This window comes from Pygoscelis adeliae, unplaced genomic scaffold (genome assembly GCF_000699105.1).
Source record: "Pygoscelis adeliae isolate BGI_AS28 unplaced genomic scaffold, ASM69910v1 Scaffold48, whole genome shotgun sequence".
In the NCBI taxonomy this organism is placed as follows: Eukaryota; Metazoa; Chordata; class Aves; order Sphenisciformes; family Spheniscidae; genus Pygoscelis; species Pygoscelis adeliae.
In genome coordinates this window covers 6,155,258-6,172,326 of record NW_008825618.1, presented here as the reverse complement: position 1 = coordinate 6,172,326, position 17,069 = coordinate 6,155,258, and positions in this window count along the sequence as shown.

The following is a 17,069-nucleotide window of genomic DNA, read 5'->3' as shown; positions in this document are numbered from 1 at the left end:
AATGGGAAAAAAAAACACTAATAAAGCAATGTACATAATTTTAAAAATGGCATTATATTGTGCAGTGGAGTTAAGGCCTTGCTTATTACTTTTTTATTACTATCTTTGGCCACAGGTTTCCTTTAAAATTGCACACAGCACAAAACAAACACTCAAAAATCCCCAAATCCTACAGATAGTGCAAGGTGGACAGAACACATATTTTTCAGCTGGCGTTTTGTTCTTTAAAGGTGGATTCTTCCCTCTTGGTGCATTGTGACTGACACCATTATAGTCTTTCCTCTATCCTTCTATAATGTAATAATTCTAAGGAGTGAGGTTATGCATTCCTTAGTTAACATTTATTTGGACTCTACCTGAACTTTTTCTATATTAAAGACCACAGAAATAAACCTTCAATAAGTATGTTCTGCTTTTCTTGCTAATGTTGGCTAAAATAGACTATGCTGATGGTGCAAATGAACCCACAAACCTACGCAGACTAAGATTAAAATCAGTTTCATTTGATTTTTTTTTTTTTTAATGTCAGTGTAGAACATCTGCATCCATACAAGTCACTGAAGACTAACTTATAGTCAATGGGGAGAAATAAACACGGCCAAAGTGTGATTCATCCAAGCTGATGTAGATACCTATTTCAGGAAAAGATAAATTTTACCATCAAAGTGTCTATTTCTCTGCAGTGACTATGGAGAGACCCAAAGGTGACCAGCTCATATATAAATATGTGCAAGGTAATTGTCTGCATTTGATCAGATGAATCATAACTCAGGAGTCAGCCTGATCAAATTTAAGTATTACATGTCTAGGCAAAAAACAACTAGTTGCCTGTCTGTTTTGACAGAAAATCAGAAATCATAATGACTTTTTAATCATTTAAACTGGTTAAAATACCAGCTTGACTTCTGTATTTGGCATCATTTGGTTTTCATGATGTTACTTTTGCTTTGATTTCTATGCATACGACTGAAAAAAAATAAGGGAGTTATGTATATGTCTCCTTTTATGGAATACAAGAGTAAATGAAGCTCTTAGGTATATCTTTAATTATTATCTGTAATAATTACTCTATTTAATTACCACTCCAAAACATGAACTTTTGCAAGAATAAGCTTACTTAAGCTGTTAAGTATCAACTCAAAAAATTAAAACACCCTTAGGAAATTCAATAGAAATTATGTCAAACATGATTCTTAGCAATAGCTAAAGACAATCATCTAGCCCCTTTCAACAAATGTGCATCATCCATCAAATTCATGAGCAGATGTCTCAAACAGTTAAGCTTAACTAACAAAAACAAATATAGCCATGTCATTCATGACATGATTCTGATTCCAACTCGTTTTTCCCCCATCATACTATAAATTGCTAGAATGCTTTTTTGGTTAAACTGCTTGTAAGATCTTAATTTATTATGAAAAGCATTTTGCTAGTTTCTTAGTCTGTTTGTTTCCTTTTTTATTTTCTTTTTTTTTTTTTTTCCAAAATGTATTTTCATTTTTGCTTCATAAAATCAATGCAGTATTCTCCGCTTGGGATTTTAGTCAGATTGAAAACTAGCTCTCACAAATGCTATAATTCTGAACAGTTTAATTTCCTTTACTACTTTTTCCTCTTAAAAAACCATTCATCTCTAAAAACTCTGGAGATTTTCACCTATGTAAAATTTTAATTTCAGAGAAAGAACCAGCAAAAATAGAAAGTTTTTGAACATGATTGAAGACATATTTGAAGGTATTATTAGAGGAGTTCCAGAAGTTAAATGAAACCAAAATGAGAGTTAGTACTTGACAAGTAGAGATTCTGTACATTCTCAAAATAATTAGGTGTGCAGAAAAAGAGATAAATCAATGAGGCTAATGACCTGGTTAGAAAAAATGTAAAGAAGTTATAGGATGTTTGGGGCAATCATGTTGTGGAAGGGTTATGAATTTCAGTGGTTCACTTCAAAAAAATATTTTCTGTGATAAGAGTTGAGCATGACTGGAAAAAATCAATTAAAAAAAAAGAAAGATACATTATAAATCCTGAAAAGATTATATTTGCAGAAATTAAAGAATGAGGAAAGACACGATTTAAAAAAAAACAAAACAAAACAAACAGAAAAAAAGGGGGGGACTGATTCCACAGAAAGGGTAGAAACTTATCCTCTACTAGGATTGTGCAGAGGTAAAGACCTTCATGGAAGTGACCTTTCTTCCTTCCTTCTATGTTTGTAAATTGTGTGTCCATCCCACCCTTCAAGCAGTGCTCAGGAATTGAGAGTTCATAGAGGAAGTAACTGTTCTGAATATTCAGAAAAATATAAAGGAAGAATGTGTCTTTTTGTATGTTTTGGGTGAACAGTCACTGGAATGAAATTAAATAGGCTTTGTAAAATAAACTCAACTGAGTCAGATAGATGCTATTTAATATGGGTTTTATATATCTTCACATATATATTTTTAACATTCTGAGTGTTAGCTAATGTTCTCCTCCCAAAACGCCTAGGTTCTGGTGATGGGTACAAGAAAAGCCTCCAGTCTGGTTAGGAGACTGTAAACGAATTGAAAACAATTATCAGTTTCCTATGTCCTGCTGAGATGCCAGTAAACATACCTGCTATGGGGTTATTGCATCTTCAATCTTAGATTCCAGGTGGTCATAAGTACTTGTTCATCTACTCTTAGGTTGCATGAAGTGATCAATTCTCTTTGTGCATAAGCACAGCTGTAGCAAGTGTTAGAATATTCTTGTCTTTATTTTCACCAACACACATTTTACAGTATGAGTCACATCTTCTTTTCATTGTTGGTGCTGGCCTTAAAGCTTTCCTTATGTTTCTCAAAAGTGGTAAAGTTGTATAGAACAGTCAGGACCAAAGAAAATCACAACAAATACTGAGGACATAAATTACTTACTTGAACAAGGTAGAAAATTTGTATTTTTTATTAGCAATATTAAATTGCTATTTAATGTAACTCAAATGCAAAATAATGCACCTTGGATGTGAAAAATAATTAAATTACTCAAATACTTCACAGGATTGAAAACTTAAGTGCATCAAAATGAGAAACGTACCAGGTTATCACTGCAGACAACTCAGTGTGCATCTGTGGTCAAAAATAATCAAGATGGTAGGTTGCATAAGCAAAGAAACAATGAATAAGGTAGAGAATAATTCCCTGATACAAGTCAGTGCTGCAATTTCATCTAGAATACATTGTCTTGTACTAGTCTCATCAGTTCCAAAAGAAAAGCAGCAAGAAAGCTGTTTGAGAAGGGTGAAAAGAATAGCAAAGGTCTCCCATCGACTTTTATATGGAGATAAGCTGCTAAACATTGGTCTTGATTCCAAGACGTTTGAAAAAAACCTGAAAATTGCACATGTCTGAGCCCACAGTCATAACAACTGACCTGATATAGTTTGATATAACTGCTATAACTACCCTCCATCTGGCAGCAAACAACCCAACTGAGCGCTCCACCTGGTTGAGGACGTGGCACCACCTTTAAAAATGGCACTGTGCATCACAGCTAGACAGCAGCCCATTTCTTCCACGTGCTCCTAGAAGTGCACCTAGAAAAAACAGTCTTTCCTGAATTGATAAAGTACCACCTGGAGAACGTTGCTGCTGCCACAACCTATTCTCTGTGTTCACCCTCTCCCCTCATACATGTTGTGTGACCCGATCTCATGGTCTAAGCACAACCACAGGCTCACTCGAGAGGCTGGCCTGAAAGGGCCGGAAATGGCTCCGGGCAAACAGCTCAAAGTGAGAGCTGCGGCCCATATGAAGTGACCCACTGGACACTCTGGACTGTCTTCCTCTTTAAGAAGGTGATCATGGCAGGGAGTGGAGTGGTGCAAGGCGTCACCTGAAGGGCAGAGGAAGAAAGGGAGCACTTTCACGGTACATCAGATTCTGCTCCTGACTGAGCATTCTTACACCTCAAAGAGGGCTTCACCTCATTGGGAAGGGTGCCAGAGGTACATCCTCAGTGACTGTCCCCAGGCAGGTGCCTACCACAGTGCTGGTGCCACCCTCAGGCCATTTGCCTTGACTGAGATGAAAGACACCATACATTGCCCCTCACATTCCTTTTTATTGATTTTCCAAAGTCTGGATGGCTTTCTTGCATGCTTTTTCCTCTTCCCAAATATTGGTTTTTTTTTAAAAGCAAAGTTTATACATAGTTCAGATTTGTAAAGCCTTTGTTAAAAGAGAAGTCGCTGTCTACTGGGATGTGCAGATGTCTTGGTAGAGGTGGTCTAGATACAGAGATCAAAGACATAGGGTTATTGATGGAAGGAGAACGGAGAGAATAACCAAGAGTCTTGGTCGTGACAGTGCCCTGCATGTTAAGCACCTCTAGCAGGGGAAGGATAGAAATTATTATTTCTGCCTGTGTAAAATGTGGAGGAAAGCAGAGAGACAAAGAAACATTGTGGATAAAGAACAAAGATCAAGGGAACAGAGGCAAGCAGGCCATGACTCCGTAGCTCTTAGGGAAGGGCGAGGGGTTGGGAAGGATGCTGGCAGGAAGGCTTTATGAAGAAAAGACCACGAAAAGACCAGCAGAGAAGCCAGGAACTGGCAACGTTTGCCAGTGCGAGAAGTGTGGGAGCGGAAGAGGAGTCAGATCCACTTTTTGACAGCTGTGGGGGGAAGACTGAAAGGCCTCATTGCATTGCTTCTCCAGTTGCTCTTGAGACCTTTGGTGAAGCTATACCCTGCTCAGATGGCTACGTGCACATTCCCATCCCCTGTCACTCACTTCTGGGATGGACATAAAAGAGCTGAAGGATCTTGTCCAACTATGATGCCTCCTGTCAGAATGGCTTGTAAGCATCCTTGGGCATAAAGCAGAGCAAGAGTTGACGATCCAGTTAGCATTAAGGGCCATGTTGTCCAAGCTGTGCCTCAAGACTAACCTTTCTTCAGTCAGGTGGCTGAATGTACGCTTCTCCAAGACCTATCAGGACTGAAGTGAGCAGAGTGTGATTGTCCTGAAGTGAGTTCAGAACTCATAACTGTGATGAGTAGATAACATCTGCCATGATGAAGAATGGAATAAGGACCACACACAGGCCAATACCTTTAACCAAGGTTTGCCCTTTTGCCTCACCTGTGGAGAGCAGAGTATGTTAAAGTATCTGGTGTGGTGGGATTCACTGGCATAGCTACCAGTGCTGGCTGTAATGACTTCCAGAGAAGGCTTTGGATAGTCAGAGGCAGCAAAGGCTCAGAAGGTGATGGCAACTCATTTCTCCACTGGGTTGGACTTAGAGGATGGCCAAAGCACCCTGCAGAGAATGACTGTGGAACATGAATGTTTTGCACCCACTACTGATCATCCTGTTTGCTGCCCCACATATACCACCAGTGGGACACCATCTCTGGGGTGTCAAATCTCCATTTGGGGGACAGGTATTGTGTGCAAGGTGACATGTGCACCCTGCATGTAGACGCAGCACAGACTGCTGATTTGGGCCTGTGGTGCATGTGGGTAAAACTTGTCTGCCATGCATGGGCCACAGGACAGCATGTGAATCTTGTGGAATACATTTTGTGAGATCACAGGGCCTGTGCCAGCTGACTAGCAGCTGGGACAAAGATACTCTGTTCTGGGAGACTATGAATGTAATAGGAAGGTAGAGAACAAGCTTTTATATTCTTAGCACAGAATTAGTCAGCGAAACATAGATGTTGTGTAGTTAGTACTCATAGTCCAAGCAGAGACAATTATAGTAATAGGGCTAGTGAATTCTTGAAAGGAATAAGTGGAGTGCATGAATCATTTCAAACATGTCTTCCAAAACAGGTAATCTCTTACAGTGGTTCTTGGTTGAGAGAAGTGAAAAAAGGAGCTGTTAACACCGTGATTGCAACCACTCCTGACTGATATGGACTTTGCTCGGTAATTTATACCCTTTAGAGTACTGCAAGGTGTTCTACTCAGAATCCTTACAGAGCATTTCGATGATTCTGCTCACCCAAAAAGTCGGGCAAAGCATCTTTCTGAGCACATAATGAAAGTGCCCTGTTATTCAAGCAGCAATGCTATTGTAGTCTGTCTTTAGGAAGAGAAAAGGGGCAGGGGAGAGGGGGATGACGTAAGACATATTTACATCAGCAAGGAGGAAAAAGGTGAATTTATACAGAAGGAGCAAAAACAGACAGGACAGCTGGAAAATCCCTAACAAAGTGCTAATGTATAATCAGGTCTGCATGAATAATAACACACTATTTACTTGATTTGTTATTCGTGTCTGAGAGAGATTTTTTTAACTGATCACAGGCTCCCAAAATGTTTGTTGTACATATTTATTTAATAACTACTTTCCACATTTGATAGCTTATTCAGAAATTTTATATTGTCAAAACATGCTTGTTCAGACCAGACACAGAATGTGACTTTTCTTCCTGGGTTAGAAAGCCCTTCCAGCTAATGCTTCTCTGTATTTCCTATTTCATGATTCATTTCCTGTGCATGTTTGTGCTGGAAACTAAGTTAATTAAAAATCTCTAGGAAGAGTGCATGAACTCATAGAAAGCAGTTATTTAAGAATTCCAATTAATAATTGGCTTTGTTTTGCAATATACATTTACTCAGGTATAGTGGAATATTGGCAAAAACAGTAAAGATGGGGTGATAATAGGAGATAAAATAAGCCAACAGGGTTCAGTACAGTGAATTAATCAGGCTACTTACTGGAACTGTAAACCAAAGTATTTCTATAAAATAAACAAATTGCTTAAAAAAATTATTTGGAAGTAAGCCAAAGAATCCAAAATTTTGTTCCAAATTTTTCAGGAGTAAAAAAACCCCGGAATTTAGATTTCTACCTCATTTTATGTCCTTATAAGTTCTCCCACTTGAAGTAGCCTTTCACTTCTTCTGCACTAACTGCATATTCTTGGATCTTCATTTAAAACAAATGTAGTCTTTTCATTACATGTTAATAGGTTTGAAAATTGAGAGCCCTTCATGCGTATTTATTAAATGATATTTGAAACAACCTCGCATTTCTGTTTTCCACAAGGAAACTGTCTCTCTCTCTCAGGGTAAGTTTGAAAATACAATTCCTCAGCAACAAAGGTGTTTAAATAAATTACTGTCACTGTGTTGCAGTTTGCCTTGTGTTGCACTCTGTTGCACCAACTGGTTGTTGAAAGAGGCAATAAACTGCACTACTGAAATGAGTTGGTTACTACCATCATTTCACTAGTCCAGTTTGCAGAATAGCAGCTGCATTGGCCCAGAGGGACAGAGCAATGAACCAAGTGAGGGGACAGGAAAAAGCACCTGGAGGAAGAAATGGTGGGATGATATTAAACTAGCATTACCACCAGGGAAAGCCTCACATGAAACCTTTTTATTTTATTTATTTTTATTAAGGTGTGCTGTGGTGTCCAGCACAGTAATTATGAAGATATTCCAATGGCAACTGTAGTCCCAATAAGCACTATTTTCATCCCACTTCTTACTCACCACTTTTATCACTCGCTTACGCTATTACATGATAAAAACGTAATAATAAATATATGTTGGCAGTTCAGTGAACCGTCTCTATTTTTTTAATATATTTTAGTAATCTTCACTGTTAATTTCCCCAGATCTAACTTGTAACTTTCATAGCCACACACTTTGTCCATGCTTGGAGAGCAAAAGACAAATGGATTTCTAAAGAAAAAAACCCGAACATCATGGCAAACTCATTTATGGAATGATTGTTCTCCATACCTTTTTCACCTGTGTTTTGCAGCTTTATGAAAAATGTCCATCAGTAGTTTAAGCCTTGAATCTGATACTCAGATGATATAAATCTGCAGATAAAATTACAATGGACGTATGCCAACAATGATTGCCTGGAGGTGTAGGTCTTTGTAATACGATAGAGACTTCAGCACTGTATTTCTAATTAATCTTTCTAAATACATACATTTTCTAGGAGAACAATAGATTAAAAAGAAAGAAGCAGAAATACAGTTAGCTTATTTAAGGGAATGTAAAACATAACAAGAAATTCAGGCTTTATACAGGCAGAGGAATTAGCTTTTTGTAAAATACTGCAGATAGTTTTAATTAATATCAAAGCTCTGCCCACCTTGCCAACTTAGATTTAAGGGAAAACTTTGAGAAATATTTATCTGGGCAGATGTCTCACCAAGATATTTGTACAGAAATACATCCAAGAATTATGCAGTCCTTTCAAAATTAATGTTGTTTAGTTTGTTTTGTAATTAAGAACATAATTGAAAATACAATTGTTTGAATTATTAATAAGACCCAAACTGTCTGTGTGTTATCCACTCTGAATAACTCTTCCATGTTTAGAATGAGAACAGAGAGACTACTTAGGAAATTCCTATAGCTCCACTGAGGGAAACGATCTAGTAATACAGTATCCAAGTACATATCTACAACACCTTATTTCTCCCCCCCCCTTTTTTTTTTTATGTATTAAAATTGTATTGTATGTTTGCTTGTTGTAACATTAGAATAATGACAGAACCACTTTTTGCTGCATACAGAATGCTTGTGCCCCTCTTTGTTGCACAAGCATTGATTAATTTAGGAACTGAAGAACTACTAAGTTAGGAACAACTGAAGAAGCTTAACTCCATATTAGAAAATCTGCTGTGAACCCTAAGATGCTTTTACATTCCCTTGCTTTTCCTGCTGCCTAAAATTAAGTATGTTTGGACAATATGTGCATAGCATCTATGGAAATATTTTCACAAGATGAAGCTCCTTCATCAAACCCTCAAAGCAGAAGATGGGCAAATCTAGATCCTCTGCTGTGAAGGTAGCCTGGAATGGTTAATGTGTGGAAGGGAAGGAAGCTCCTAAATTCATCTTAGATTTCTGCTTTTTGCTTTTCAATGGCTCAAAAGTTTTGTAATTCATTGTATTAACTACAGGTAGATGAGTGGCATAAGCTATGACATTCGCTCATAGTCAAGAGCAGATTATCTTTCCCAACTCCTCCCAAGAGGAGATGTCTGTGTGTGCTTATGATGAACGTATATTTTTCATTCTTCATAATGCAAAATTACTAATAGACAGAGTTAATATCTACAAAATAACTTTTCATTAGGTTCTTTTTTGCACTGGTTCTTCAGGAAAAAGAAACTGTGCATGTACAACTTTGTACATTAAACTAGGAGCAGCATTCTCAAATGCAGCTGTGAAACTAAAAGCTTTAATTTTCATATCCAAAATTATTTTGGCACTGGAGAGCTAAACTTACATGCTCTGAATCACCCTGAAAGAGCCTTTCCCTTTTTTTCTTGGCAAGTAGGACAGAAGTCTTTATTGGACTAAAACTAGCTGCTATAAAATAACTCCTGCTTCCCCCAAGATTTACCAGTGTATATCCTTCTACTGTTACAGCACCTAAAGACTGAGAAAGTTGCCTAGGAAATATGACAAAGCGTCTAAACTGAACTTATGTAAAATACATAGACTGGTTTTGTGCCTCAGTAGAATGCCATAAACATTTCAGTCACCTACATACTGTCTAAACATCTGGTTAACTTTTAATATCTGATTAACTTTTTTGAAATGCCTAATATTAAAAATATACCATCATTTTTGGAGTACTCATTTATTCAGCTGTAGCTTCATTATCCGAAGGGTAGATAAATTGGAATTAAGAAATCGAGTTTCTGCCAGAAGGCTACCAAATATTGTGAAATTTTCAAGTCCTAACTACACATCCCTGGATGTGAATCCAGAATTCTCCGTCAAGAACTTAAAGTTTTCCATATCATTGTATATATAAAGCAGAAGAAATTCTTCACTATTCTTGTCCTTTCTTTGTGCCACTTCTTAACCTACCTATGTTGATTTTGCTTTTAAAATACCTTAAGACAGGAGTATATTCATTCTACTGGTAAACTTAAAACCTGAGGCCAAAGCATCATTTAATTGGTCTGGCACCTTTTATGAGCAACACAAGTTTCACTGTTTTGAACCCCCAAATCTGTCCTGTTTATTCAAGCTAGTCACTGCAGAAAAAAGTGACTCTGAGAAAAAAGAGTGCAGCTTTCACAGCAGTTGATAAATAAGGAAGCCAGAAACACTTTTTTAATTAAAAAACAGGGAAAAAAAACCCAATAGTTTTCCATTTCAAAAGGGTGTCCCCAAGATTCAGTCATGTCAGTATGAATGACGGGCTCCCCACTGGTTACTCCTTAACTATGTCTTTACTGCCATAACACTCTCACCCTTCCTGATTCCTGTATGTCCATTAACCACCTATTCCATCTTCTCGTGATTTTAACTGATGTGCCCTGCACATCAGAGACACTGGAGAGTACTCTTAAACCTTGCTTTACTAAACCAGCTCCCTCCTGAGGCTCAGTGGACAGAGAAGAGAGAAAGAGGTTCTTCTGCTGGGTGGTGCAGAGAAGGGGTCTAATTAAAACTGTTCCCTATCTCTCTACACTGACTAAGGAAGGACTTCAGAGAGATTAACTAGCTTACTTTAGCGAATTCCCTCTCTGTCAGTGTTAAGTTAGGTGTCTAAAGTACAGCAGTGATTTCCCCTTTGTTGTGCATTTTTCTTTCTGTACTAAAAGAGATTCTGGTCTGTAATTCAGGCATTCAAGCAGTTGTCTCTTATAAGTAATTATAAGAAAAGTAAAAAAAAAGTAATGACACAGTGAAGTTGCACTAATTTTTTTAGAGAAATACTGGAAAGAAGCTGAAGATCATTGCCCTTCTGAAGTGTTTAATCTCTTACTGTTTCATGAAGCCCACATGCAGCAGAGTTGGCCAACACTGTATGAAATGATGGTCTGTGAACGCTGAGAGCACGCGGTCACCTCCGCAACACGCAGTGCTCTGCCGCTGGCCCTGGGCCAGACGTATTTGCGGCTTCAAGAAAATTATAGCCATAATGGTGGCACTTAGAGGCAGAGTCTGTCTGCCTACCCCTAGCAAGACTCTGAATATGCTAGGTAATGGGCTGGAAGCTGTATTTGCTTTGGTGCTATGGGAGGAAGTGAGTATTACACAGCCACAGCTGGCCATCAGGAGCTGTCTCCAGAAGCAAAAAGGAGAACGAGATGAAAGGAAAGAGAAGAAAAAAGAACTTCAACAGAATGTAAAAGTTAAATTTAAGACCCAGTGAAGCTAATTAGGAGACTAAAGTACCCAGTATAATTACATTTCTTTTCTCTGCCTTCCCCCTTCAAGAAAAAAACATGAAAATAAAACTCTGCTTTCCCAGCAATGTAATGTAATGAAAATGTAACATATCACCGAATATCAAGTAATGTATTTTACTGGAAAATTAGAAAAGCAATACTGCTTATTTACTTTAAGATTGAGAATGATCCGAACGAGATCCCTTTTGTAGAAAATCTTTATTTGTTTATTCACAGAGGCATGTATGCCACTTAGAAAGGGGGAGCAACCTGATTCGAAACAATAACAAATATTCAGTCCTTAGGAGCTAAATGAGATAAGAAATAACACGATATGCTGACCTATATAGTAGTCCATCAAGACGTGAATTCATTATTTTTATTATTTAAAACAGCACTTTGCAGACATTAGCTAATTCTCCCAGCCTCCCAAGGAAGAGGGAATGAATGCTTTGCCAGAACCCTGCCCTATCTAAAGAGTGGAAACCAAATAAAATCTCAGGAGCTCTTTACTTGCAGCCTGCACTCAGTTGTCTGAATCTCTCGCAATGCATACGGAACCGCAGCCAAAGCGTTTAGAGAATTGCTGGTGATGTCGCAGACAAAAGGAGACATTTGCCTTCAGGTCAGACACATTAAATTGATTGTGGGACGACTCCAAGAAGACCACAGGAGCTTGAGTCATCCTACAACTTGAGTCACATGCCTTCTTCACAGGAATACCCTGGAAGGCAGGGGAGGCAGAGAGAAAAAAACCCACCCTCTCTCTCCCTCGCAGGCAGATGGCATTGCAGCCACTTGGCAGAAGGCAGGAAAAAGATACGTCCCGGCTCAAAAAATAAGGAGTGTCAATGTATGGTTCGTTCATGACTGCTTTTCTAGGGAACAACAGAATAAAGTTGGTATGAAAGGAAATTTTAAAATGGCTCAAATATGTCCTTCCACACTCGTTTACAGCTTTTTCTTCAAGAAGAATCTTTTGTAGGACACAAAGACAAAGTCAGGAACCTGGCCGATTAACTTAAAATTATTGTCTGTCTTTTAGAGAATTAAAGCTAGGCTCGATAGGCAACAATTTAAAGATAGTCAGGGAGATTTCTTCCATAATCAGTGGAAAGAGATGGCAGAAGATGACTTGCTATATGAAAGTGCCTGTCTTAGACACCTGTTTAAAGATGGAATAAGCTGTGCTCTGGAGGTAGCTGTATCTTTTTATGAGCAAGATGATGAAAGGATAAGCTTTGACTGGATGCTTAATTCTAGATAGCTAAGGCTAGATGAGATGAAAAGTTCCAGAAAATCGTTTACATTTTTGAGGAGATATATATATTACATTGTTAATTATTCAGCCTATGATCAAGCTCTGTATCAGAACTATACATAATTAAGTATGTTTTATTAATAGGAGGATTTCTTCTGGTCAAAAGAAGAAACCCCCACATGTAGCAACCTCAGGGCAAAGTCTGTTGGATTTCTCTCCTGCATGTCCACGCTGTCAAATGCATTTAAAAGTCACACTGCAGCCATGAGTAATTGAAACATAAATATATTACCAAACTTTCATATGATCAGTCTCAAAAGAATTTTCTAGGATAGCATATTTTCCAAGAAAGTGGAATAAACTGTGGGATAATAAGGAGGAGAAGTAAAATGTGTTCTTTCTAAATTCATTCTTTCTCTCTTTTCCATATTCTTTATACCACAGACATGGGTGGAAACAGGGCTACAAATACAAGTTAGTGTGAATTCTGGAATAGCAACATCATATCAGTACATCACAAAGAAAACCTACCTAATGTAGGCACTGTAACTTAAGCTGATCAAAAATATTCTACAGTAACATGCTTAAATAGAAAATCAGACTATGAATTAAACAGTGAGGTTATAACAAAAAGTACTTTTTTTTTTTTTTCTTCGAGTGAAGGTGAGAGAGAGCAAATGAAACCTATTTGGCTGATCAACCCAAACTTAAGACTTTTTACATAGTGCTCACATTTTTTATTTTATTTAAGAAAAATATTATAAATAGTATTTCTGAGAAAAATCAAGTATATCAAAAATATTCTACAGTAACATGCTTAAATAGAAAATCAGACTATGAATTAAACAGTGAGGTTATAACAAAAAGTACTTTTTTTTTTTTCTTCGAGTGAAGGTGAGAGAGAGCAAATGAAACCTATTTGGCTGATCAACCCAAACTTAAGACTTTTTACATAGTGCTCACATTTTTTATTTTATTTAAGAAAAATATTATAAATAGTATTTCTGAGAAAAATCAAGTATTATCTCTTTCCTATGAAGTGCATTTTGACACAAGGAAGGGCTGGGATATCTATAAGGCAACCAAGCAGAAAAGACAAAAAGATGTCTTTGATGTCCGTAAAAACATGATCAGGCTATAACATTTATTAGAAGACAGCAAATGAATACAATTAGTAAGAGAGGGAAAGGAGGAAAAAGAATTTTAAAAGCTGTAATCTACCTTTTGGCGGTTCTTTCAATCTTTTTTCTTCCATCCCCATATGGGGGGAATCTTTATTCTTCTGCCTGTTACCTTTCTACAAGCCTGGTTTAAAAACCCATAGCAATTTTCCCCCTGATCTCAGCATGCTTTGGAGCAGACCTTACTCTCATAGGCATAAGGCTAATCCGCACGAGGCATTCATATTATCTTCTTCCTGCTGCAGTCATGCGCAAAAGTTATATTTCACTTGTTTGATGGCTTCAGTTAATGAAGAATAGCCTCAGTGTATTTCAGCTCATGCCCAAATATACCAGCTGGATGTAATGTTATGACTGCGCTCTCATTATAAAGATGTCATGATAAAGATGACCTACAATTTTTGGAGAGAAATTATCGGACTTCCAGATCCCATGTTATCTGTTCATTGTTCCATGGCTGAAAATGTCAACAAACAAAAACATGTTCTCATTCTCTAACAAGAAGTCTTTTAGGACACAGAGCAAACATCTGCAAGATAATTCAATCAGCTCAACGACATTAGTAACTTTGAAGTTTGTACTGCACAGCCTTTTAAAATCCAGTCTGAGAAACTTTTATAACTTACTGGGTGATAATTAATTCTCTAATTTTGTAAGAAAAGCTTAAAAAAAAAATAAAATTAAGCCAAAGGGACAAAATTGAAGGTAACGTGGAAAGTGGGAACAAAGGAGAGTGCAAGAATCTTAAAATCTGAATTAGGTCTGTTCGAACAGGGATTAGTAGCTTCAGTGCCTGCTAACATTAACATAAATTTCCTATTGCTTTGGGGCAATCAGGCACAGATGCCTGAAGCATTCTCACAATAATTCAGCTTTCTCAAAAATACTGAATGGGAAACTAAAACATTAGGAATTTGATGGGAAATAAGAAGAATTCTTCAGTGTTCTTAACTTGAATGTGTTTTACAGCCATCATGAATATTATTCTTAGGAAATATACTCAGATAATTAAATCTCTGACTCCCTTCCCAGGTAATGGGTAAAATTATACCCACAATTTGTTGTAAGAATTCAAAATAAAACAAAAATTATACAACTCTCAGGATGCTAAAGCACATACTTGACATATCATTTTGCCTACAAAGAATGTATAGATATTCATATTGAATACAAATTGTTTAACTTGTAAAAAATAATTAATATAAGAGGAATTAGTAAAGGGCCTGATAATGTTTGCTTGGTATTAAAAGTGCTGGATGACACTCCAACGCAAGGGTTTAACTGAGTATTTCTGTTAATAATTGTTGCAACAATTGCTCCTATCGGTAGAACCAGTCAACCCCAAAATAAAATGAAATCTACTATTTTAAAAATAGCCTGCTGCAAGACTTTACAAAAAGAAGTGCTGCTTAGCAATTAGAAAATACATTTTTTCTTATATAAAGAATATACTTTACAAAGACAAGACAACAGGCTCTCAAACCTGTTGAAATCATCTGAAATACCTATATACAGCTCTTCAGAACTTACAATTTTGTATCGAAAAAATCAAAGAAAAGCAAGAGACTAATGCAGGAAATTACTGCATGCATGATATTAGGGAAACATTTAAGAACATTTACTTTGAAACAGTGAAGCCTTCTATTCTGACGAATGTTTAGTGATGTTATGTCTAGAATTATTTTTGCTTGGTAAGCTAAAGTACTTTCACAAAGAAAGCACATGATATGTAGGTTAAGCAATAGCTTCAAGACTCTTGAATGTTGCGCATGCTCATTCTGTTAGACTTTGTCCTCAGTGCTCGATAAATTAGCTATATCTTACATATTATGAGTCGAAGTCTTACATATTATGAGTCAAAGAATTAAAGAACATCAGCTCTGATTGTATTGATCGAAGCACTGTATAGCAGAGCTGACACTGAACTACATTACTTCAAGGAGATCTGTCTGTGGAACATCTGGTGACTCCACCAGCTAGGGAGACAGACTTCCATGAGTTCCTCACACTTGCTAAGCTTTGGAACACGAGTAATAAACATTCCCAATAAGAAGTGTCATTTCAAAGTGAAGCCAGTATTTTGCACCACTAGAGTTATTTAGGATGAGTGATGACTTTGGGGACATACTTCGGTAATGATATTTTTGAGGAAAGTTTGTCCCTTTTCTTCATGTTCATATAATTCATTAACCTAGTTTAAATAAAATCCTGTTATTTAGATCAGACTTGTGATAACAAAATGTTGAAGGAGCTTTGAGAGAAAGCAGCTACAGTATATACTTCAGATTCTTTCCCCCACTGCATGCAATCAGCTTCTTGATTTTCAGATATTATTTTATAGCCTTATTTTTTTCCCTTGAGCTCCAAGACCTAACACTAAGGGGCACCAGAGAACTGAACTGCATCTGTTCAGATCCATCAGGATCCCAGCTGCTGCAACTAATGTTGTAAGTTATTCACCATGCTAGGTGGAGAGGGAATGGGGCTTTGGGGGAAACATAACAGGCGAAACAACAGTTCTGCATGACACATTCTCTGTTACAGAAAACTGTCACTGGAAAAGCAAGGATGCACTCATTTCAGGAATGCTGAATGTCTTATTATAGTTTATTGCTAGGTGTTGAAAAAGAACTCACTCTATTTTTCCAGACAAAAGTTGGGAAATGTGTGAAAATATTTCATGATGCGAAAATGGATTTTGTGGAGAAGCCAAGTATATCTAAAAAATCCTAGCAGCTTGACTTTATTTGCTTTGATCCTAGACAAGTGTAAACAGAGGAGCACAGACTCAGGAATCCATTCTTACATTAAGTTTCGGATGAGGTCTGGATACCAGCATTTTTTCATTAACAGTTCTTAAAATTCCACTATGGAGATAAAGCACATTTCTAATTTCCCCATGGATTGCAAAACTGCCTATTACCCTTTCATTTTCCCAACAGGACAACAGGAAAACAATACTTAAAAAAATAAATCAAGCCTGTTTGCCGGGTGGGGACTCCAAAACTGACTTCCTTCACCCCAAGTTTGGCTGTCAAATAGAGAATAATTATGCAGCCAGTGCCACATATATTAGTAGAGCACATTCTGAAAATCTCAGACCTGATGTCAGGAACCTGTTGTTTATCCCAGGGTTGTTTGGTTGGTTTTTTTTTTTTGGTCCTGTATTTCTGTTTCAGTCCCTCTATTCCACCACAAAATACATAACCAAACAAGCAAAGTACAATTAAATAAAAGACACTACCTGTTAGAGAAGTTAAGTTGTTCTGATTCCCTTTTAAAAGCTCGGTCATGGTTTTGTCCCAGAACAGAAAGCATTACAAAAATGCAGATATAGTACAGGGCCCAGTATGTCAAATCATTGCAATCAAAGCTCCAAGACCAAAATTAATAATGTACCATTAGCAGATGGTGTGAGCTGATTGACTGAGAATTGCAGAGATGCATTCTGATTTGAGTATTGTAGACTTTTTCTGATGATATTAG